Raw genomic sequence first — 25,497 nt, forward strand, 5'->3', positions numbered from 1 at the left:
AGTCGCGGACCCCCAAAATGAGAAACTGCCTATAAAGCCAACCGAATTCTGAGCATTTATCATCATCTTTTTCTTCTTCTCTCATAATACTACGTAAATATTTATATTTTAATTTTAATTTTAATTTAAATTTTAATTATAATTCTAATAATAAGGGTATGTTAGAGAATGTTGTAAGGGTGTAAGTCGAAATTCTGTCCGTGTAACACTACGCTATTTTTAATCATTGTAAGTTATGTTCAACCTTTTTACATTAATGTCTCGTAGCTAAGTTATTATTATGCTTATTTAATCCGAAGTAATCATGATGTTGGGCTAATTACTAAAATTGGGTAATTGGGCTTTGTACCATAATTGGGGTTTGGACAAAAGAACGACACTTGTGGAAATTAGACTATGAGCTATTAATGGGATTTATATTTGTTTAACTAAATGATAGTTTGTTAATGTTAATATAAAGATTTACAATTGGGCGTCCCTATAAATTACCATATACACTCGATCAGACACGATGGGCGGGGTATTTATATGTACGAATAATCGTTCATTTAACCGGACACTGGAATGGATTAATAACCACTAGAATAATTAAAACAGGGGTGAAATTATGTACAAGGACACTTGGTATAATTGATAACAAAATATTAAAACCTTGGGTTACACTCAGTCGACATCCTGGTATAATTATTAAACAAAGTATTAAAATCTTGTTACAGTTTAAGTCCCCAATTAGTTGGAATATTTAACTTCGGGTATAAGAATAATTTGACGAGGACACTCGCACTTTATATTTATGACTGATGGACTGTTATGGACAAAAACCAGACGGACATATTAAATAATCCAGGACAAAGGACAATTAACCCATGGGCATAAAACTAAAATCAACACGTCAAACATCATGATTACGGAAGTTTAAATAAGCATAATTCTTTTATTTCATATTTAATTTCCTTTATTTTATATTTAATTGCACTTCTAATTATCGCATTTTTATTGTTATTGTATTTAATTGCACTTTTAATTATCGTACTTTTTAATTATCGCAAGTTTATTTTATCGCACTTTTATTATTCGCAATTTCATTATCGTTATTTACTTTATGCTTTAATTTAAGTCTTGTATTTATTTTTAATATTTTACATTTGGTTTTAACTGCGACTAAAGTTTTAAAATCGATAAACCGGTCATTAAACGGTAAAAACCCCCCTTTATAATAATAATATTACTTATATATATATATTTGTATTTTTATAAAAGTAAACTAATATAGCGTTAAGCTTTGTTTAAAAAGATTCCCCGTGGAACGAACCGGACTTACTAAAAACTACACTACTGTACGATTAGGTACACTGCCTATAATTGTTGTAGCAAGGTTTAAGTATATCCATTCTATAAATAAATAAATATCTTGTGTAAAATTGTATCGTATTTAATAGTATTTTCTGTAAAAATATAAGCTATTTTATATACTACTCTGCTAAAACATCAGGAATCCAATCAACACATGTGATATGCCGTTTCGAAGGTAATTACTCATGCAATACGACTAAACACTTACTAACAACATTTCATGGCATTCAAAATATCAAAAGTTCATTTCAAGTTCATCAAACCCTAATCAAAATTCACAAAATCACTAATCATGTATTTGAAGTTTTACAAATCAACCTACACATCAAAATGAAGCTAGTGATACTAGTAACACAATTAAAACATGAACTTTAACAATTTAACAACATTTAATCTTCCAAAATCAAAGATTAAGTAAACCCATTTTCAAGTTCATGCTAGTTACTCCAAAACAACAAATCGAGCATACAAGTCATATATTCATGTTAGACTTGAGCCATAGACACTAATTAACAACTTTATAATTCAAAAACATCAAGAACACAAAATCTAGTGATTTTAGAAAGTTACCCAAATGAGATGAAATTGGTATCAAATTGTAGAGGATGAAGAGAGGATTCCAAATATGTAATTTGTTTTGATGTTAGCCTCCAAATCTGAAATTAGATGATGAATCTTGTTTGAGTTCTTAGAGGAAAATGGAAGCATGAAAAGAGAGAAAGAGAGAAAATGAGAGGAGGATGTTGAAGGTTTGACTAGTTGACCTAGTCAAATCTTTGGCCTCTTTGCAAGTTTAGTCCCTCTAGTTCGGGTGCGGGTGCGTGAATTAACCAAACGAATTATTTTGATTTACACGAGAGTACGGGAGACGTTATAATCCAATAACGAAAATATTATGAATGTTTGCTAATGGAGGTTACGAATCTAGATACGAAGAATATTATTAAAATAAAATAAAAAATAAAAATAAAAACGGCGTTAAAAATAATTTAACGAAAAAATGCGGGATGTTACATTACCCACGCCTTAAAAAAAATTTCGTCCCGAAATTTAGTTGGAAGCAATAGTCGTTGTTTCTTACTCCAGACCTTATGTTGTCAATGCTATGGATAAGTGAAGATATGTCCTTGGGCATTTCCACGAATTTGGATAGTCGGGGTTTCACGTTGTATTAAGGCTTGGTTTACGATCCAGCATTTCAACCGGTTTTTCCCATGGAGTGGAGTTTGTCATCAATAGTAGGTTTATCTAGAAGGATAGCACGTTCCTGTTCCGCAGGACACATCTCTAAGTTTGTTACACGAAATGTAAGGTAAACGGAAACTTTAATTGAGTCAGGAGATCTAAATGGTAGGAGGCGGTTCCAATAGGCCCCAAGATTTTAAAAGAATTAATATATCGCGGTTTTAACTTTCCCTGATTCCCGAAATGGATTACACCTTCCCAAGGTGCGGGTTCTCAATATTACACGGTTACTGACTTGGGATTCGAGAGGTTTACGTCGAATATCGGTATAGCCCTTTTGGCGACTACGGGTCGTCTTGAGTCCTTCTCGGACTTGAACGATCTCAATTGTTATTTCTTGAATGAGTTCGGATTCGGTGATTTGCTTGCCACATGCTTTGGTCCAACGAATAGGGGTATGACATTTGCGGTCATATAGGGTTTCGGGAAGCGGCTTTAATACACGAATGGTAACTACCGTAGTAAGAGGAATCAACTAAAAGCGACAATACGAGTTGGTAACCTTTCTCTCCAAGATTTGAATCGTGTACTTGCTTGTTCCGTCAGTTTGTGGATGATACGCGGTACTCATGTTTAAACGTGTCCCTAAGGCTCCTTGTAACACTAGAAGTGAAACGAGTATTTCGATCCGAGGTAGTTGACAATGGTACACCGTGTTGGAGTAGAATTTCTTAAGATATGCTCGAACAAGTTAGTTAGGGTTCGAAAACGTTCGTTATGACTATTCACCCTTATGGCGAATACCAGTGTAACGTGAAGAGTCTCTCCCTCCATGGAGAATTTAGAATAAAAGATTTCCTTATACGAAAGTACGAGCGAAAAGGATATGAGTGAAATGAGGACTTAGAACAGGATGAGTTTATACCTTGAGGTAGCCATATCGCGCATCTAGTGGTCCAATGTTGAGGCTTGGTGGGATAACGAGATAGTACACGTAGTTGTATGATAAGTCAAAGAAGAGTGAAGTATCCTTGGATTGGGTGTTATCTTAAGTTCCAGTAATATCAGGCAGAAAAAAATGGTGAAATAACAGAGCTATGTAACGTGGCACGTGTTGATGAGAAGGTTGATCGGGTCCATGATTTAGTATTCAAATTTTTTGTGCCAAAATAACGAAATTCCGTTTCGTTGATTTCGAGTTGAGAGAGTATGCCTTTCGGGCGTTCAAGTAGAAATATTTCCATATTTGATTTCCAGTGTGCTAAACGAATTTAGCTAGTAAGGTTTGTGTGAAAGATCATGTTCAAAGTTCGGACACGGAGAGGTTTAAATTTTTTCCTCAGTGAGTTAACGAGTTTAAAGGTCGTGCAACACGAGAAAAGTCGGAAATGAATCTTCAGTAATAAACGGCGAGATCTAAGATTTTACGAATACAAGTCTGAGTCGTGAGGGTTTCCCGATTACGTGTGGTTCCGATTGCGAGATGTATTGAAATACTTTGACCACTAACAACATGGTCTAAAAATTGGACTTCGTTTAACCAAAATTCTCACTTGGAGAATGCGGCATAGAGTTGCTCTTTTCTCAAGAGTTCGAGCGTAAGATGGAGATGTCGTTCGTTTTCTTCTTTACTTGAATAGGTTTAGACATCATCTATAAATACGATAACGGATTCTTCTAGATAAGTTTACAAACGCGGTTCAGGAGGGCTATGAATACGGGCGGAGGCCTAGATAATCGAATGGTACTAAAAGAAATTTACAACTATCGTAGAGAGTTCTAAAAGCGGGTTAGGAGACATCTTCTCCCTGATCTCTCAATTGATGATAATCGGAACAGAGGTTGGTTTGGAATATACGCGAGATTCATGTAAATAATCATGAGGTCATGGATACGAGGAAAAGGGTATCGGTTTTCAACTGAAAGTTACTTAGTTCCAATGATCTATACATAATTGTAGGGAAAACATTTCTCCTTAACGAATAGGTTTTGAGCTCCTTAGTTCTATAGGTGTCAAGTCACAATTCAAATTATCCACCCAATAAGTTTAACGTATATCCTCCGATAAAATTTATAGGTACACAATATTTTTCCGTTGGTCACTTAAATTGCCTAAGTAGTATTTAAAGGGAAAAAAGTGGAGTGCAAAGAGTACGAGTCAAAGCCTTGGTTATAAAACGTCTAACGGTAACCGAATCGAATAAATATGAAATATGCGGGTTGTTGTGAAGAAACGTACCCATGACTAGTCCATCGTCGTCTCGGGCATCCTAGGTGTCGATGTTGAAAGTTCAACGGCATGCGTTGGGGTTGGCTTTCTTCTTTGGGCACGCATTCCTATAATGACCCGGTTGGCCACATTCGAAACAAACAACCGCCCTTGGCGCATTGGGCGTCTTTTGAGCGACGGTAACGGTACTTTTACAAATATGGGCCACATGGCCACTTCTTTGACACCTGATGCAAAATGGTTTGCCACATTCACCCAAATGATGTTTGCGACATACGTTACAGTAGGGCAGGTTTCCGGTATACCCTTTCTTGCCGTCGGAGGTGAAGGACTTCTTGGTGAAGTTGTTGTTGTAGTTGCTCGATGGAGAGGCTTCCCATTTTCTTTTGTTGTTACCCGGTTGGTCCTCGGCCGTTGGTGTCGGCGCTTCAATTTCATTCACTGTTTTTATAGATTGGCGGGCCATCGTTAAAGCCTCTTGTAGGTTGGCGGGTTTGGATGCTACTACCTCGTGGTGAATGCTCTTTGGGAGGCCTTCCATGTAAAGTTCAACTCTTAGGGATTCAGGAGTCATGAGGTTCGGGCAACTTAAGGCTAGTTCGATAAACCGTTGATTATAAGCTTCGAGGTCATTCCCGACCGTTTTTAAATTCCTTAGCCCCTGTTTGAGCCTTTGAGTTTCGTCGCGCGGGAAGTATTCGGTGATCATTATTTCTCTTAATTCGGTCCAAGAGAGTGTGTGGGCTTCATCGATACCCACCGATTGTACATGCGTGTTCCACCATGAGAGAGCAACACCGGTGAAAGTGAGGGTGGAGAATTTGACCTTATCTCTGTCTCGACAACCGCTTATGCTAAAAACGGATTCCGTTTGATCAAACCATCAGGTGAGAGCAACCGGTCCCCCGGTTCCATCGAAAGTGGGAGGATTGTACTTCATGAAGTTTTTGTAGGAGCAACCTTCGTTTGAATTACCGGCCCCACGATTGTTGTTGTTGGAAAAGTGATCGGCCACGGCCGCACCCACGGCAGTGGTTATCATTCGTTGAAGAGCTTGTTCTAGAGTTTCGAGAGGAGTATTGTGTTGACCTTGGTGAGCCATTGTTCCTTCATGACACAAGAATATCGTTGATTAGTATTCTTAACAATACTAATCGTGATATGGAATAATGATGAAGAGAAAATTTTCCTTGACTCGCCTTAAATTCTTTGTGTCGTAATGTCGGAACGTTCATATGAGTCACCGTAATATAATCCCGGCAATTATATTACCCTGATTCATATGTGCATTCGACATTATTCTATAAAGTCAAGGTGGCGCGTCAATCAAATTAAACAACGAAAGATTTAGATGAAGAGAGAGTTAGTTATGAGTAGAAACGTTTGAGTATAAATGCACAAATAGTCAAGTAATTCCTACTTCAAGTCTATATACCGGTTGTAGTCTATATTCACTAATGTACCCTATGACTCGGGGTTGACACCAATGAACTCTAAATCCCTACAACCAATGCTCTGATACCACTTGTAGCGACCCCGACAAATCGTCAATTGACGGCGTCGACTACTTAGGTCCCGTTGCGTGGTCATAGGTCCTTAACGTGACGTTTGACCAAAGATATGTCGCATTCCTTTCAAAAATAAAGATTGTTTCAAAGTTTACAAGAATTGTTCATCCAAAAGTTACGTTACAAGGTTATAGTTACATGTGAAACCTATGCGACACAGTTTTAAAGAAAGTCAAAAGACGCTCCATGAAATGCATGTATACTCGACATCCAAAGTAAGTATCAAATAATGAGCGGAAGCATGTTTCACATATCGTTCAAAGACCTGAGAAAAACACAGAAATCTGTCAACGAAAACGTTGGTGAAATCATAGGATTAAATAAGTAAGTGAGTAAAAGTAAGTCGAACCACAAGATTTGCAACATTGATGAAATAGTAATACATTCTAAAAGTTAATATTCACGAGCACCCAATTATCAAGGCTTAACATTCCGTCCGTTGAACCCCATTAATAGTGCTAGAACAACACTGTTTCTCGAAAATATATTTCATCCGTAGACGGTAGCGAACCGTCCGAGATGAGGGTTTGTCAAACCCATATGGCCATACAACATAAGTTCACGCCTACACTTACACACTGCAAGAGTAACTAATGATAATCGAATTGAGGATTTTGTTCTAAACTCGTATGTAGAATATTTGTTTTCCTCTACTTGTGTTCACTTAGTTAAAAAGAAATGTTTATGTTTTCTCATCCCAAATGTAAGTTCAAAAGAGTAAAAGTGGGACTATGATCTCACATTGAGTGCAAGAATAATAAAGTACTTCAACAAGTAAACGCGTGTAAAGACAAAGCTAGTCTTGACCTAAACATATAGGTTGTATCAATAACGGTAAACACGATAGGTCAAAGATGTTCAATTAGTCCTATGGCTCGTTACGACTCGATTATGAAGCATGTGAATCAAATTGTCAAGTTTCATGCAAGATACAAGTAAAGAATCATGTTAGAAAGATTGCATAATCATTTGGTCAAGTTTGACAAAAAGTCAAACTTTGGTCGGTCAAAGTCAACGAAAAAGTCAACACGTTCGGGTCGGGTCCCGAACTATTTTTCTGAGGTTTTTATTCATATATAAGCATGTTAGAACAAGTCTCATGTGAATCGGAGGTCCATAGCGTGCCAAACATTTTTCTTATTTTAACCAAGGAGGTCAGAACCTGGACACGGCTTATGCCGCGCCGCGACAATACACGGGAGCTGGTACCTGGCCAGTTTCAGTTTTTCTAAGTCCAAACCAAAATCTTTTCATGCACAAAACACAAACCGCAAACATTTAGAACTCGCACCTTATATCGTTGGAAAGCTCTTTTGACAAGGAACACAACTAAACACGTTTCATCAAACAAAAATATCATTTCCAATAACCGATTTCTCGTCAAGTGATCATTTAAAGTCCGTTTTCAAAGTTTCAAGTTCTTGAAATGCATTACATGATTCGGGAATCCAATCCACACATGTGATATGCCGTTTCGAAGGTAATTACTCATGCAATACAACTAAACACTTACTAACAACATTTCATGGCATTCAAAATATCAAAAGTTTATTTCAAGTTCATCAAACCCTAATCAAAATTCACAAAATCACTAATCATGTATTTGAAGTTTTACAAATCAACCTACACATCAAATTGAAGCTAGTGATACTAGTAACATAATTAAAACATGAACTTTAACAATTTAACAACATTTAATCTTCCAAAATCAAAGATTAAGCAAACCCATTTTCAAGTTCATGCTAGTTACTCCAAAACAACAAATCGAGCATACAAGTCATATATTCATGTTAGACTTGAGCCATAGACACTAATTAACAACTTTATAATTCAAAAACATCAAGAACACAAAATCTAGTGATTTTAGAAAGTTACCCAAATGAGATGAAATTGGTATCAAATTGTAGAGGATGAAGAGAGGATTCCAAATATGTAATTTGTTTTGATGTTAGTCTCCAAATCCGAAATTAGATGATGAATCTTGTTTGAGTTCTTGAGAGGAAAATGGAAGTATGAAAAGAGAGAAAGAGAGAAAATGAGAGGAGGAGGTTGAAGGTTTGACTAGTTAACCTAGTCAAATCTTTGGCCTCTTTACAAGTTTAGTCCCTCTAGTTCGGGTGCGGGTGCGTGAATTAACCAAACGAATTATTTTGAATTACATGAGAGTACGGGAGACGTTATAATCCAATAACGAAAATATTATGAATGTTTGCTAACGGAGGTTACGAATCTAGATACAAAAAATATTATTAAAATAAAATAAAATAAAAAATGGCGTTAAAAATAATTTAACGGAAAAATGCGGGATGTTACACCGTTATCCCCGTTTCTTTTTATTATCGCGGCCGAGGGGTTAAACTTCCTCACTAAAAAAGCTATTGAGTGTGGTCTTTACAAAGGTGCAAAAATTGGGTCGGAGAATATCAACATCTCGCACCTTCAATACTTGGATGATACCATCTTTCTTGGTGAATGGAATCGCCAAAATTTTTGCAACTTGATGAAACTTCTCAAATGTTTTGAAAATGCTTCGGGTCTCAAAATTAATTACAACAAAAGCCAACTATTCGGGTTATGTCTTAACAAAGACGAAGTAGAAGTCTTGGCTAATCGGGTGGGATGTAAAATTGGTGAACTTCCATTCACATATCTTGGTTTTCCTATGGGTAAGAATATGAATCGTGTCGAAAATTGGAATCATGTGATTAAAATTAACAAGAGATTGTCGGATTGGAAAGTCCGAAAGGTTTCTTATGGTGGAAGGTTGACACTCGTTAAATCGATTCTTAGTTGCTTACAGCTATACTATTTTTATCTCTTTCGTGCCCCGTTGAGTGTAGTTAAAATACTTGAGAGTATTAGACGGAACTTTTTTTGTGGGGGATCGGGTGAGTGTTCTAAATTAAATTGGGTCAAAGGGAAGTTTCTCTCTTGCCTTATGACGAGGGAGGACTTAACATCGGGTCTCTTCGGAGGGAATATCTTGCTTTATTGGGAAAATGGTTATGGCGGGCTAAAACCGAATGTAATTCGCTTTGGGTGTCGATTGTTAGAAGTATCCATGGTGCTAACGGTATACTCCTACATTCGGGTTCTCATACCCCGAATGGAAAGAGTAGTGCATGGTTAAACATTGTGCGTGCCGGTTATGCTAACTCCTTTTCAAGACACCTTGGCGACGGTTCGAGCACAAGCTTCTAGGATGATCCTTGGCTTATTGCCACTCTTTTAAAAGACACTTTCAAGCGGCTATATCATCTAGATGATGTTCGTGATGCAAGGGTACGAGACAGAATAATGTAGATAAGTTAGAAATATACATAGTATTTTTTCTTATTCCTTCATGTTATATATGTAACATTGGCTTTAATTGGTGGATTATAATTGTGTTTTATGTTAAGTGTTACAAATAATATGTTGTTGCATATCGGGCCTTTAAAGTCTATTTTTAAACATTTAAAATACCTCACCATTTTATCTTGCTGTAGGTATATACATGAGATCTAGTATCAAGAGTTTAAAAGCCCAAGAGAAAAAGGAGCCCAATCAAGAGCAACCCAATCAAAAGGAATCCAATTAAATTCAGTCCAAGAACAAAAGAAAAAGGATATCAGACATGAGTTTTATAAAGGCAAAAATCAAGAACGTGATTTCAGTTGAGGCAAAAATAAAAAATAAAAAAGAGGAATGGTTCATCCGGGTTCGTTGCATGAGATCGTGGAATCAGATCATGACATATGATCGTGGTAAATTAATTTGATGACCCGGAAAATTTCGGCTAATTTAAACCAATTCTCTATATGATTTAATATTATGTAAACCGTATATATATATATATATATATATATATATATATATATATATATATATATATATATATATATATATATATATATATATATATTATAAGATGTACAAGTAAAACACTAATTGCTACCGTAAAAACGACTTTGCTATAGTAAAACACTATTTGCTACAGTGAAAACGACTTTGCTACAGTAAAACACTATTTGCTACAATGAAAACGACTTTGCTACAGTAGCTACAGTGAAAACGATGGACCCTTTGAAATTTCAAGTGGGCGACAAAGTCATGTTGAAAGTGTCACCCTGGAAAGGCGTTGTACGATTTGGTAAACGAGGAAAGCTAAGTCCTAGGTACGTAGGACCCTTTGAAATCACCGAAAGAATTGGAGGAGTTTTCTTATCGATTAAAGCTACCGCAAGAACTTAGTAGTGTTCATGACACATTTCACGTGTCAAATTTAAAGAAATGTTTAGCTGAAGAGGATGTCGTAATTCCTCTTGACGAAATACGAATCAATGATAAACTCCATTTTATCCAAGAACCTGTTGAAATCATGGACCGTGAGGTCAAACAATTAAAACAAAGCAAAATACCGATAGTTAGGGTTTGTTGGAACGCTAGACGAGGACCCGAGTTTACTTGGGAACGTGAGGATCAAATGAAGCAAAAGTATCCACATTTGTTCACTGATATCGCTCATAAAACAGGTGCTACTCAAAATTTCGGGACGAAATTTTCTTTAACGGGGTGGTACTGTGATGACCCGGAAAATTTCGACTAATTTAAACCAATTCTCTATATGATTTAATATTATGTAAACCGGTATATATATATATATATATATATATATATATATATATATATATATATATATATATATATATATATATATATATATATATTATAAGATGTACAAGTAAAACACTAATTGCTACCGTAAAAACGACTTTGCTGCAGTAAAACACTATTTGCTACAGTAAAAATGACTTTGCTACAGTAAAACACAATTTGCTACAGTGAAAACGACTTTGTTACAGTAGCTACAGTAAAAACGACTTTGCTACAGTGAAACGACTTTGCTACAGTAAACACTATTTGCTACAGTACCACTATTTGCTACAGTAACACACTATTTTGCTACAGTAAACACTATTTGATGTCGACAAACTAGCAAACAAAAGCAGATCAGGTGGCCATGCGAGCGCATGGCAAAAACACTGAAAACCCATGCGATCGCATGAGCTACAGTAAATGGAAAAGTACTATAAATACGCCAGTTTGCTCGACGAATTAGGTACTTCTTTTTCATTCTGAATCACTCAATCAATCGATATATTTATATTAATTATAATATTAAAAGTTTAATTTAAGTTTAATAATAATAAGGTATATACGAGGGTGTTTTTAATTCGGGTTTCAAACCGTTTTAAACTAAGGAAATATTGGGTATTGTTCGGGGTATTGTTCTTGAATCCAAGGCCAACCATACAGTCGTCTACCATCATTACGTCTACGCAATTTGCCTACAATATTGAATCTCAATATTGAACCGTGAGTTTATAGTCTCCCTTTTTAAATACTTTAAATATTTTTGGGCTGAGAATACATGCAATTTATTTTAAATGCAATAAGACACAAGTACATACTAAATTCTACACTGAGTTAAACCGAAAATCCCTTAGCTTTGGTAACTAGTAGCTGCCAGTACATATGATATGGACTGGTGGGCGTGAATAATTGTATATGGATCCATAGGATTTGACATCCCCGTCCGAGCTAGAGCGCTAGCCTTTTAACGGACGTATGTTATTTGAGTTTATGACACGTTGGTTTGCGTGTATTAAAACGAATGGGGTAATTATCATTATAACGTTAAAGTTTAGTTACAGGGTGCTTTGTTACGTAGAATCTATTGATAAACTTTTGATGAAATCTTGTGGTCTATCTTTATATATATTTATGACTCGAGCAATTAAACATATAACTCACCAACATTCGTGTTGACTTTTAGCATGTTTTATTCTCAGGTACTTAGACTGCTTCCGATGTGATGTGCTTGTTGCCTGCATGGAGTCTCTCATGCTTTGTATAAAGTTTATTGCATTCGAAATAAAACTGCGTTGTCTAATAAATAATTTGACTGTGATGTCAAACTGTATGATAAAAACTTATGTATTTTGGGGATTTGCTTATACCTAAGCACTCACCCATATGTTTATAACTTTCTATGTTTAGAAAGTCACTTATTTTAATGAATGCAATATTTTATCAAAACGTATCATATAGAGGTCAAAACCTCACTGTGGAATCAATGATTATCGTGCCGCGTCAATAGCGATTTTGACGGGTCGTTACAATTAACAATCATGGAGAGATGGGTTATATCAGAGGCATGTTATTTAAATTGAAGAGGCAAGAAGATTGAAACTCACTCAGACTCAGACTCGATAGAACACAACAACAAAAACCTCAATTTTAGTCGTTGTCCTGCTGCTACTACTGCTGTGATTTGTTTCTGTGGCTAAAGAGTTGCATCATCACGATTGAATCACCATTCGTTAGTTGTGAATTCTTCTTATTGTCATGAGTAGCTAATTTAATTTTACTATCTAGTTAAGGATTTTTCTATGTTTATGAATCCAATTAGGTTTTGAGACTTGTTAATTTCCTAATTCAGTACTTTGAGTATTTACTTATACTCTGTTCTTTAATTATTTAAATACTGATATTTTGATCAGTTGAATCACTTGCTAATTTTCAATTGTTGAAGTATCATTTTGCTATTTAGAAATTTAAGTCCGTAATTGCTTGAATGTCCTAATGATAGTAGCAATTAACAATGTTGATTATGGTCAAGTTTTCAATTATTGTTAAGGGTATACGTAATCTAGTATAGATAAACCGAGCTTATGTGTTTGTCAATTAGAATTGGTAGTTTCTCTTGAGTCTAATGCTATCAAAACTAAAGCCCTGAGAGCTTGTTTAAGGCTGGTTCAATTGATAAGAGAAATAATCAAAGAGCTTGTTTTGTTTATCGACAATTTAAGGAGAAATAGATTGTTAGAGCTTGTTAATAACCATAACCAGTTTATTCTTGAGTATCTGAATCATTTAGTGTCAATGATTAACCCATGGATTCATAGCTAGATTTTATCCTTAACTAGGTGGTACCTTCAATCCATATATTTATCTTTAAATTGTTTATCGTTATATTGTGCTTACTCTTAATTAGTAACAGTAGTATAACAAAAATCAAAACGCCCCTTTTTGTTTAACTTGTTTCGTAATAATGAAATAATCTAAACCAATCTTCGTGTAAACGACCCTACTCAGGCTATCTACAAATATTTAAAGTAGGATTTATTTTTTTGGATTCGACACCCACCATGGGTGATGATTCGGTAGAACCATGCTGGAATTGGTTTCGTGAGCCTTCGGGCAGGGTGCTTGATATGACTACAAAGATAAGGCTGAAATGAATGGTTTAATTCGTGCGATGTCGTTAAGTCGCAGGATGTCAGAATCAGTTGATCAGAGTAGCGATCAGTGGTTTATTTTATTTATATTGTGCGGAGCCTAAATTTACTTTTGACTTTCTAATGTATAAGGTGTAAGTTAATCGAGGGTCGTGTTTTTGAATGGTTTAATGAATTGAAGATCAAGTGGATAATTATCTTTGGTTAAATTACCTGGGTAAAGATAGTAGCTTGTTTTAAGCTAATAGTTCTAAATGCGTAAAAGTAAATAAAGTGGAAGGATATCCGGAGTATGCAGATCAAGGAAATGTTGACCAAGATATTAGTTTGGGCTAGGGAAAGGTAATTATGTTGATGTTTAAAGCTGTGATTGGAATGGTGTAGATATGGTTGGATGAGCCAATTACACAGACCTACTTATCTCTAGACTCTCAGAGTTCTTGTTGGGTAGTGAAAAGTATGTCACTTAGTTGTATAATTGAAAGGTAACTATACCTCGGAGGTTATCCTTAGTAAATCACTAGGTTTGTTAGTGAGTTGAGTTCTAATCCTAACCCTCGTTATCAGTTTAGTTAACTGAATAACAATGTGTCATGTTGATTGAACACTGATCACAAACGGAAGGAGTCCGTCGGGTTAAGTTGACAAAACCTTAATTGAAAACTAATAACCATTTCATCATACTAATGAGGTCATACCAAATCAAACATTATACAACATTACAGTTGATATACTGAAAGTTAAGCAGATAAAAAACCTAGCAGATACCTAGTTGATATGACTTAATCCTAGGGCAACAATCAAACAAGAACATGCAATAGGTTTGGATCATATAGTCAAGGCACTAGCTAGATCTTAAAAGCTTCTAAGAGGTCTCCTCGGAACAGTCAATAGCCATACTAGGTCATTCATGTCTCAATTCCTAAGTTCCGTGTCCTAAAAGCGCATTAGATGCCTCTCGGGAACTCCGGTCATAACGAGTTCATAGAATCTTCAGATATAGTATAACCAGGGGTCTTAATCCTATGAAGTAGCTACGTTCATATAGGTGGACAAGTACTAATCACAACTGAAATGTCCCGTTCATATTGATTATAAACGTTTCATATTAATTGATTTCTTTGCGAGGTTTTTGACCTCTATATGAGACGTTTTTCAAAGACTGCATTCGTTTTTAAAAACAAACCATAATCTTTATTTTATCGACAAGGTTTAAAGGACACCACCTAGCTTATCAAGAAATGATAATCTAAAAATATCACACTTACACACGACCAATGCATATTGGTTTACAATATTACTATGTTACAACAAAGTAAGATCTCGAATGCAGTTTTAAAACGATATTATACAAGCATGTTGACACCAAATCTTGTCCATATTTTAGCATGCAACAGCGGAAGCTCTTAATAATCACCTGAGAATAAACATGCTTTAAACGTCAACAAAAATGTTGGTGAGTTATAGGTTTAACCTATATATCAAATTGTAATAATAGACCACAAGATTTCATCTTTCAACAACATGCAATCTGCATAAAAATCATTCATATGGTTGAACACCTGGTAACTGACATTAACAAAATACATCTAGAATATCCCCATATATAAACATCGAAGTACTAAAGCAGTTCAAATTCTCTGACTGGGGCGTGTCAAAGCCCATAGATCTATCTTTAAGATTCGCGTCAATTGGTGGCAATTATAATAAACACCAATTCTTAGGCTACCAAGTTCAACAAGGGCGATATCCGGTATAACGATTCAACATAGAATGTAGTTTCAATACTTGTGTCTATTTTGTAAATCATTTTCAAAACTGCATGTATTATCATCCCAAAAATATTAGATAGTAAAAATTGGACTATAACTCACTTTCACAGATTTTTCCTTCGTCGGGAAAATAAGACTTGGCCACGGGTCGATTCACGAACCTATAACAAATATATACATATATGTCAAAGTATGATCGAAATATATTCATACCATATTTTATTATGCTTTAACGATTTAATTTTGTTAAGTTTACAGTCCAACGTTGTAGTCCACAATTAATTGTCCACAGTTAGTAGCACAGAAATAAATCAATATATATTATCTCAAATCAATCCACGACCCAGTGTATACAAGTCTCAAGCTAGATCACAACTCAAAGTATATATATTATTTTGGAATCAACCTCAACCCTGTATAGCTAACTCAAGCATTACTGCATATAGAGTGTCTATGGTTGTTCCAAATAATATATATAGATGGAGTCGATATGATATGTCAAAACATTGTATACGTGTCTATGGTATCCCAAGATTACATAATATATGTTAGAATACATGTATAATACAATATAAGTTAGTTAAGTTATGATTAGTATAGATTTGTTACAAATTTCACGTAGCTACAACAAGAAAAAACATCCAATTTTGTTTTACCCATAACTTCTTCGTTTTAAATCCGTTTTGAGTGAATCAAATCGCTATGGTTTCATATTGAACTGAAATTTATGAAACTAAACAGAAAAAGTATAAGTTTATAGTCAGAATTATAAGTTACAAGTCATTTTGTAAGAGGTAGTCATTTCAGTCGAAAGAACGGCGTCTTGATGACCATTTTGAAAAACATACTTCCACTTTGAGTTTAACCATGATTTTCGGATATAGTTTCATGTTCATAAGAAAAATCATTTTCCCAGAAGAAAAGCTTTTAAATCAAAGTTTATCATATTTTTTAATTAACTAACCCAAAACAGCCCCCGGTTTTACTACGACGGCGTATGTCCTGTTTTACAGTGTTCTTCGTGTTTCCAGGTTTTAAATCATTAAGTTAGCATATCATATAGATATAGAACATGTGTTTAGTTGATTTTAAAAGTTAAGTTAGAAGGATTAACTTTGTTTGCGAATAAGTTTAGAATTAACTAAACTATTTTCTAGTGATTACATGTTCAAATCTTCGAATAAGATAGTTATATATATATATATATATATGAATCGAATGATGTTATGAACATCATTAATACCTTAAGTTTAGTGGGTAAACCTACTAGAAATGACAAAAATTTATCTAGCTTCAAAGGATTCTTGGATGGCTTGAAAGTTCTGGAAGTAGAATCATGACACGAAAACAAGTTCAACTAAGATTTCCACTCGAAATAAGATTGTTATAGTTATAGAAATTGAATCAAAGTTTGAATATGAGTATTACCTTGAATTAGAAAGATATATTACTGTAAATAAGAATGATTTATTGAGATTAGATGATCACTTGAAATGAATTTGCAAGATTGGAAGTAAGCTAGTAAATTTGAAAGTGTTCTTGATGTGTTCTTGAGTTGTTGTTTTGTATGTTGATCTAGGTTAGGATTTATGAGCTAGATTGAGCTAGATTTTGATGAAGATGATGAAGAACACTTAGAACAATGGAAGAACACTTGAGAGAGAGTAATTTGATTTAAGAAAATTGCAAAGTGAATGTGTTTTTGTGCTTCCTCTTTCACGTGAATATGGGATGGCATTATAGTCTCCATTAGTTTGTAATTTTGTGAGATATTTCATGATAGATGTTAAATGATGGTTCCCACATGTTTAGGTGACTCACAAGGTCTTCTAAGAGCTGATCATTGGAGTGTATATACCAATATTAAATACATTTAGAAGCTGGGTATTGTACAAGTACGAATACGGGTGTATACGAGTAGAATTGTTGATGAAAATGAATGAGGATGTAATTGTAAGAATTTTTGTTAAGTAGAAGTACTTTGATATGTGTCATTAAGGCTTTCAAAAGTGTATCAATACATATTTATACAATACATATATATACATTTTAACTGAGTCGTTAAGTCATCGTTAGTCGTTACATGTAAGTGTTGTTTTGAAACCTTTAAGTTAACGATCTCATTTAATGTTGTTAACCCATTGTTTATTACATCTAACGAGATGTTAAATTATTACATTATCATGATATTATGATGTATGAATATATCTTAATATGATATATATACATTAAAATGTCGTTACAACGATAATCGTTACATATATGTCTCGTTTCGAAATTCTTAAGTTAGTAGTCTTGTTTTACATATGTAGTTCATTGTTAACATACTTAATGATATATATAATTATCATTTGATCAAGTTAAATGTAGTGTAACAATATCTTAATATGATACATATTTATTTTGTAATACGTTGTTATAATGATAATCGTTATATATATCGTTTCGAGTTTCTTAACTTAGTAGTCTCATTTTTATGTATATAACTCATTGTTAATATACCTAGTGAGATACTTACATATCATAATATCATGTTAACTATATATATATATATATATATATATATATATATATATATATATATATATATATATATATATCATCATATAGTTTTTACAAGTTTTAACGTTCGTGAATAGCCGGTCAACTTGTGTGGTCAATTGTCTACATGAAACCTATTTCAATTAATCAAGTCTTAACAAGTTTGATTGCTTAACATGTTGGAAACATTTTAATCATGTAAATATCAATTTCGTTTAATATATATAAACATGGAAAAGTTCGGGTCACTACAGTACCTACCCGTTAAATAAATTTCGTCCCGAAATTTTTAAGCAGTTGGAGGTGTTGACGCATCTTCTGGAAATAGGTGCGGGTATTTCAGCTTCATTTGATCTTCACGCTCTCAGGTGAACTCGGGTCCTCTATGAGCATTCCATCGAACCTTAACGATTGGTATTTTATTTTGCTTAAGTCTTTTAACCCCACGATCCATTATTTCAACGGGTTCTTTGATGAATTGAAGTTTTTCATTGATTTGGATTTCGCCTAGCGGAATAGTGAGATCTTCTTTAGCAAAACATTTATTCAGATTCGATACATGAAAATTATTACGTACCCCGCCAAGTTATTGAGGTAAGTCAAGTCGGTAAGCTACTGGTCCGACACGATCTATAATCTTGAATGGTCCAACGTACCTTGGATTCAGTTTCCCCCGTTTACCAAATCGAACAACGCCTTTCCAAGGTAAAAACTTAAGCATGACCATCTCTCCAATTTCAAATTCTATATCTTTTCTCTTAATGTCCGCGTAGCTCTTTTATCTACTTTGGGCGGTTTTTAACCGTTGTTGAATTTGAATGATTTTCTCGGTAGTTTCTTGGATTATCTCCGGACCAGTAATTTGTCTATCTCCGATTTCACTCCAACAAATCGGAGACCTGCACTTTCTACCATAAAGTGCTTCAAACGGCGCCATCTCAATACTAGAATGGTAACTGTTGTTGTAGGAAAATTCTGCTAACGGTAGATGTCGATCCCAACTGTTTCCGAAATCAATAACACATGCTCGTAGCATGTCTTCAAGGGTTTGTATTGTCCTTTCACTTTGCCCATCAGTTTGTGGATGATAGGCAGTACTCATGTCTAGACAAGTTCCCAATGCTTGCTGTAATGTCTGCCTGAATCTTGAAACAAATCTGCCATACCTATCAGAGATAATATAGACTGGTATCCCATGTCCGTAGACAACTTCTTTCAAGTATAAACGTGCCAATTTTTCCATTTTATCATCTTCTCTCATTGGCAGAATGTGCTGACTTGGTGAGACGATCGACTATTACCCAAATAGTATCATAACCACTTGCAGTCCTTGGCAATTTAGTAATGAAATCCATGGTAATGTTTTCCCATTTCCATTCAGGGATTTCAAGTTGTTGAAGTAGACCTGATGGTTTCTGATGTTCAGCTTTGACCTTAGAACACGTTAAACATTCTCCTACATATCTAGCAATATCGGCTTTTATACCCGGCCACCAAAAGTGTTTCTTGAGATCTTTGTACATCTTCCCCGCTCCGGGATGTATTGAATATCTAGTTTTATGTGCTTCCTTAAGTACCATATCTCTCATATCTCCAAACTTTGATACCCAAATTCTTTCAGCCCTATACCGGGTTCTATCTTCCCGAATATTTAGATGTTTCTCCGATCCTTTGGGTATTTCAATCCTCAAATTTTCTTCTATTAAAACTCCCTGCTGTGCCTCCTTTATTTGAGTAGTAAGGTTAGTACGAATAACTATATTCATAGCTTTTACCCGCATAGGTTCTCTGTCCTTTCTACTCGGAGCGTCGGCTACCACATTCGCCTTCCCCAGGTGGTAACGAATCTCAAAATCTTAATCGTTCAACAGTTTGACCCACCTACGCTGCCTTATGTTCAGTTGTTTCTGATCAAATATGTGTTGGAGACTTTTGTGGTCGGTATATATAATACTTTTGACCCCATATAAGTAGTGCCTCCAAGTCTTTAATGCAAAAATAACCGCGCCTAATTCCAAATCATGTGTCGTATAATTCTACTCGTGAATCTTCAATTGTCTAGACGCATAAGCAATTACCTTCGTTCGTTGCATTAATACACAACCGAGACCTTGATTTGAGGCGTCACAATATATCACAAAATCATCGTTCCCTTCAGGAAATGACAATATAGGTGCCGTTTAACTTTTTCTTCAACAATTGAAACGCTTTCTCCTGCTTATCCTTCCATTCAAATTTCTTCCCTTTATGCGTTAATGCAGTCAAGGTTTTTGCTATTTTGGAAAAATCTTGGATGAACTTTCTATAGTAACCAGCCAGTCCTAAAAATTGGCGTATATGCTTCGAAGTTTTTGGGGTTTCCCACTTTTCAACGGTTTCAATCTTCCATATTTCTTCAATAAAATGGAATACAAATGAAAATACTATGTTTACACAAGAAATAAACAACGATAGAACTTGATATTGCGACTAAAGATATGTCTAATTTGAGCAATATCAAATCCCCCACACTTAACTCTTGCTTGTCCTCAAGCAAGTCTTGTTTCAAAAATACTAATATAGAGCACAATATAGAATACACACAAATTTATTGGAGAACACAATAATAGGAATCATACTCACACGATATAGTACACAAGTTTACACTAGTCACACGAAGTACACGAAACACACACGTTCTTTTGGAACACCAAACTCACGCTATATGAAACACATAATACATAAATGGAATACTCACACGTTGAGGTACACACACAATTTATGAATCACACGCACACATTTGGATTTTTGGGAGAAACGAACTTTGGTGAAAGTTCTTAAAAATTTGGATCCTTAGGGAAAAGTGGATCTTGAGAAAATGTTTTAAGTTTTTTTGAAAATGTCAATGCTAGTTTTAAACTAGACACGTTTTCCGGTTTTAACCTTAAATTCCGGTTGAGGGTAACTGAAAACCGAAGTCTCAGTCGGCGATTAGCAAGCTATCCGCCCCCATGATTGTAGTATCATGGAACTCTTAACCGGGCGCCCCCTGACGCGATATTAATATCGGTCTTTCATGACAATTTGTACATTTTAATTCAAGGGTTAAAACTGCGAAGACTAAGCTATCGCGTAGGATAGATCCTGCTCCAGCTTATTCACCGTAATCGGTCTTACACTGGATAGCGACTTGGATTTACCCTACCAAGTTTATTTTCGAGTTTGAAAGTTCAAGACTTTCCCTTCCCACTTTACTTTTATATCGTGAAATGATATTGGTATGAAATGACATAGTTTAGGAAGTTTGCTATATCAAGTAAGGTAACATTCGGAAGACTTTACTTCCTTCAAGGATGGACTAGATACATCCTTTAGGTTTAGTGACATTATTCTTTTTCCTTTCAAGCCAAAAGTATTTTAAACATTTTTCTTAGCAAAATTTGGTGATAGTAATTCGAAAAGATTGGTAAAATTCCCCACACTTGGCTTTTTCGTTAAGACTTTTATTTCAAAAATTTTTAAAATTTCCCATTAAATTACGAAAATGAGCCAAGTTGAATACTGTTTGAATACCCGTTTGAATACCCGCGAGAATTTATACTATCCCCCACACTTAAGATTAAGTAATGCCCTCATTACTTAAAATCAGTAAAATTTAAATTCGAGAGGGCAATAATGAGAAAAAGGAGTTCGAAAAACCTAGGTACAAAAACCTGGACATCGTGGAATATAGGTGAGAGATGGCGCATCCTTCATTCCTTGATCTTCATCACACAAATTTTAATTTTATAGGTACCTTGCTGAATTTTAATGCTAGTATCACTAAAACCTTGAAAAACATCGTGCAGTTTTATTAACGCATCATGCACTCGACTCGACCCCAAATTTAATGTCTAGTGGGGTTAAACTCCCTCACACTTTATCGAACGAGACGTGAAGTCGGTGGAAAAAGTTCCACGAATCATAATAGTGAGCCAATCATTTACACCTCGGGTAGTGTATATTATATGAGATAAATCCTTTTTCAGTTTCCCGAAAAAGGATGACCTAACCCGAGGGTTAACACATGACTCCCCTTCAAGTGCGGTTTTCAGTAAAACTTTTATTCTTATCGGTGGATCTTGGTCAAATGGGTCTTTCCCCAAATTGACATCCTCTGAAATAAGCGTGGACCTGCTGTGAATCTCAACTATAGAGCGGGGCTCAATTTCCAGCTTCAATTCCTTTAATTCTTCAGTTGTATGCTCATAGCCATTAGCCATGAGAACGGTTAACAATGCATTTTCATCAATCATAGCAACCTCTTCTTCATCACCAAATGAATGGGAGTGCAAATCCTGCAATTCTGGGAATTCCATCATTAACTCAGAAAGTGTGTCTATTGGGATTATCTCATGATCAACTTCATTTATTATCGACTCATCTCCAATATCAGTACACTCTTGCCTACTTGGAAGGTGAACCAACATCTGTGATATGTTACTTATTTGTTTCCCTATGTTCTGAAAGAAGATTTCTTGATCTCTGAACATTTGTGCATACATCTCCCTACTTTGTGTTTGAGCGGCAATAAGTTCTGTTTGAGAGGCAATAAGCTCATTCATCATATCTTCTAATCTGTTTGAGAGGCCACGTTCTTCATCTCTTCTAACAAGCTCGTTAGTTTCATCCTCCAATTTGCTAATCAAGTAATTAAGCATCATCCTACAACTGATAAAAGCTAGAAAAGAATAAAAGCACCGACACTAAATAGAAAAATAATAATAATAATAATAAAATAAAAAAATAATCATAACTTAGTAAACAATTCTTATCTTGACACAACTGTCCCCGGCAGCGGCGCCAAAAACTTGATGTGTGAAACGTGGTATATGAATTGTTGTATGGAAAATACCAGTTTTAAAGATTACACACACTAACGGGCAGTGTACCCGATCGTGTAGTAGTATAGATAATGGTAAAATCCGTGTATCGTTCCAAGGACAGTTATATGTGCAAGTTAAGATTGTATAAACTAAATTGAGTTTTAACTAGATAAAATGAAATCAAACAAATACAAGATATTGGGTTGCCGTTTAACGATGGACAAATCAATAAAGGAATAAGTTTAAAGGACAATATTTTTGGTATTTTAAATTTATAAAAAATAAAAAGATAGTTTTGATATCAAATTAAACGAATATGCTCGTCTAGACTTTTTAATCTCGAATGTTGATTGTTGTTTTAGGATTAAGATTTGATTGATTGACTACGTAGGAGAACTAATTAATTGGTTTACCAAGAGTAGTCTTGTGCAAACACTCAAACGGGATTACACGACGCAAGTGATGTTCTTGTCATCTAAGACCTCCTATTTGTAATCAATTAATTCAACTAGCCTAAAGACTTGAATGATGATCATGCCAATGATGTGTTGATCATGATCTACTCCTATGTCAACTAATGGTTTAGCTTAGTTCATTCCCTTGGTCCGGTTAAATGCCCAATTTACCCAACCCAAGTAATCAATTTAATGTAGCAATAGGATCCTTATAAACGTCACTAGATAAGGGAAATTACTAACACCTATTAGTTATATGGAATTAAGTAATGAAAATATGTATAACAGATTCTAGGGAATTGATCGTTCTCCTAGACAACTACACATATCAATTAAGCTATCCGAAAGTATCTACAAGAGTCGTTCTTACATTCCTATATAGATTAATCATTTGAACGCAACTTACCCCTTTTGGTAAAAGACGGGCAAACACTTGTCACTAGGTGCAAATCAATATACTAAATCAACAAGATGGTGTTTCTTAGTTGAACAAGTATACTGACTAATTGAATCGAAAAGATTAAACTTAACAAGAATGGTTCTTGTATTCAAACATCAAACTATCATGCATAAGAACAATCAATCAACAAAGGTAAACAATCAATATCTCGATTATTAATCTAGACAAGCATAAAAAGAACTAGCTAACGATCATATTTAAAGACAATAACAAACTGGAAACAAAGATAGAATTCATTGAACTAACAAGAATCGACCTCTTGAAGCAATCTTGGATGATGATCTTGATGATTCTTGATTCCGGATTGAAATGATGGATTAGGTGGTCCTGGATTACTCCAAGGATCACCTTAAATCGTAACCTCTGCCTCTGAAAATGACTGTGTAGTGGTGTATCAAGAATGAAGCTGGAAAGGGGTTTAAAAAGGTTGAACAGTAGCTGGAAAGTAGGGTGTGCCGAGCGCACAAAAGCACGTGCACGGTGCGCACTGTTCACCTACCACAATTCCACTTTACAGCTCGTGTTGCATGTTCAGATCTGCTTTACACGTCAGAGTGCGCGGAGAAAGTGCGCTGAGGGCACACCTTGGCGCACTCTACTATTCATGCTTTTTGACTTGTTTTCGATCCCAGAATTCTCTGATCAAAATTTGGACGAGTGAGCTGAGCGCACACCCGTGGCGCACTCCTTGGTGCACTCTACTATTCATGCTTTTTGACTTGTTTTCGATCCCAGAATTCTCTGATTAAAATTTGGACGAGTGAGCTAAGCGCAAACCCGTAGCGCACTCCTTGGCGCACTCTACTATTCATCGACTTTTTGACTTGTTTTCGATTTCTGAGTAGTATCATCCAAAATCTTTCATATTTCTTCAATTACACAATGATTCTAACTATTTTACAATAAAATGGAATACAAACGAAAATACTATGTTTACACACGAAATAAACAACGATAGAACTTGATATTGCGACTAAAGATATGTCTAATTTGAGCAATATCAAATCCCCCACACTTAACTCTTGCTTGTCCTCAAACAAGTCTTGTTTCAAAAATACTAATACAGAGCACAAAATAGAATACACACAAATTTATTGGAGAACACAATAATAGGAATCATACTCACACGATATAGTACACAAGTTTACACTAGTCACACGAAGTACACGAAACACACACGTTCTTTTGAAACACCAAACTCACGCTATATGAAATACATAATACACAAATAGAGTACTCACACATTGAGGTACACACACAATTTATGAATCACACGCACACATTTGGATTTTTGGGAGAAACGAACTTTGGTGAAAGTTCTTAAAAATTTGGATCCTTAGGGAAAAGTGGATCTTGAGAAAACGTTTTAAGTTTTTTTGAAAATGTCAATGCTAGTTTTAAACTAGACACGTTTTCCGGTTTTAACCTTAAATTCCGGTTGAGGGTAACTAAAAACCGAAGTCTCAGTCGGCGATTAGCAAGCTATCCGCCCCCATGATTGTAGTATCATGGAACTCTTAACCGGGCGCCCCCTGACGCGATATTAATATCGGTCTTTCATGACAATTTGTACATTTTAATTCAAGGGTTAAAACTGCGAAGACTAAGCTATCGCGTGGGACAGATCCTGCTCCAGCTTATTCACCGTAATCGGTCTTACACTGGATTGCGACTTGGATTTACCCTACCAAGTTTATTTTCGGGTTTGAAAGTTCAAGACTTTCCCTTCCCACTTTACCTTTATATCGTGAAATGATATTGGTATGAAATGACATAGTTTAGGAAGTTTGCTATATCAAGTAAGGT

This window comes from Rutidosis leptorrhynchoides, chromosome 4 (assembly GCF_046630445.1).
Source record: "Rutidosis leptorrhynchoides isolate AG116_Rl617_1_P2 chromosome 4, CSIRO_AGI_Rlap_v1, whole genome shotgun sequence".
NCBI classification, from domain to species: Eukaryota; Viridiplantae; Streptophyta; class Magnoliopsida; order Asterales; family Asteraceae; genus Rutidosis; species Rutidosis leptorrhynchoides.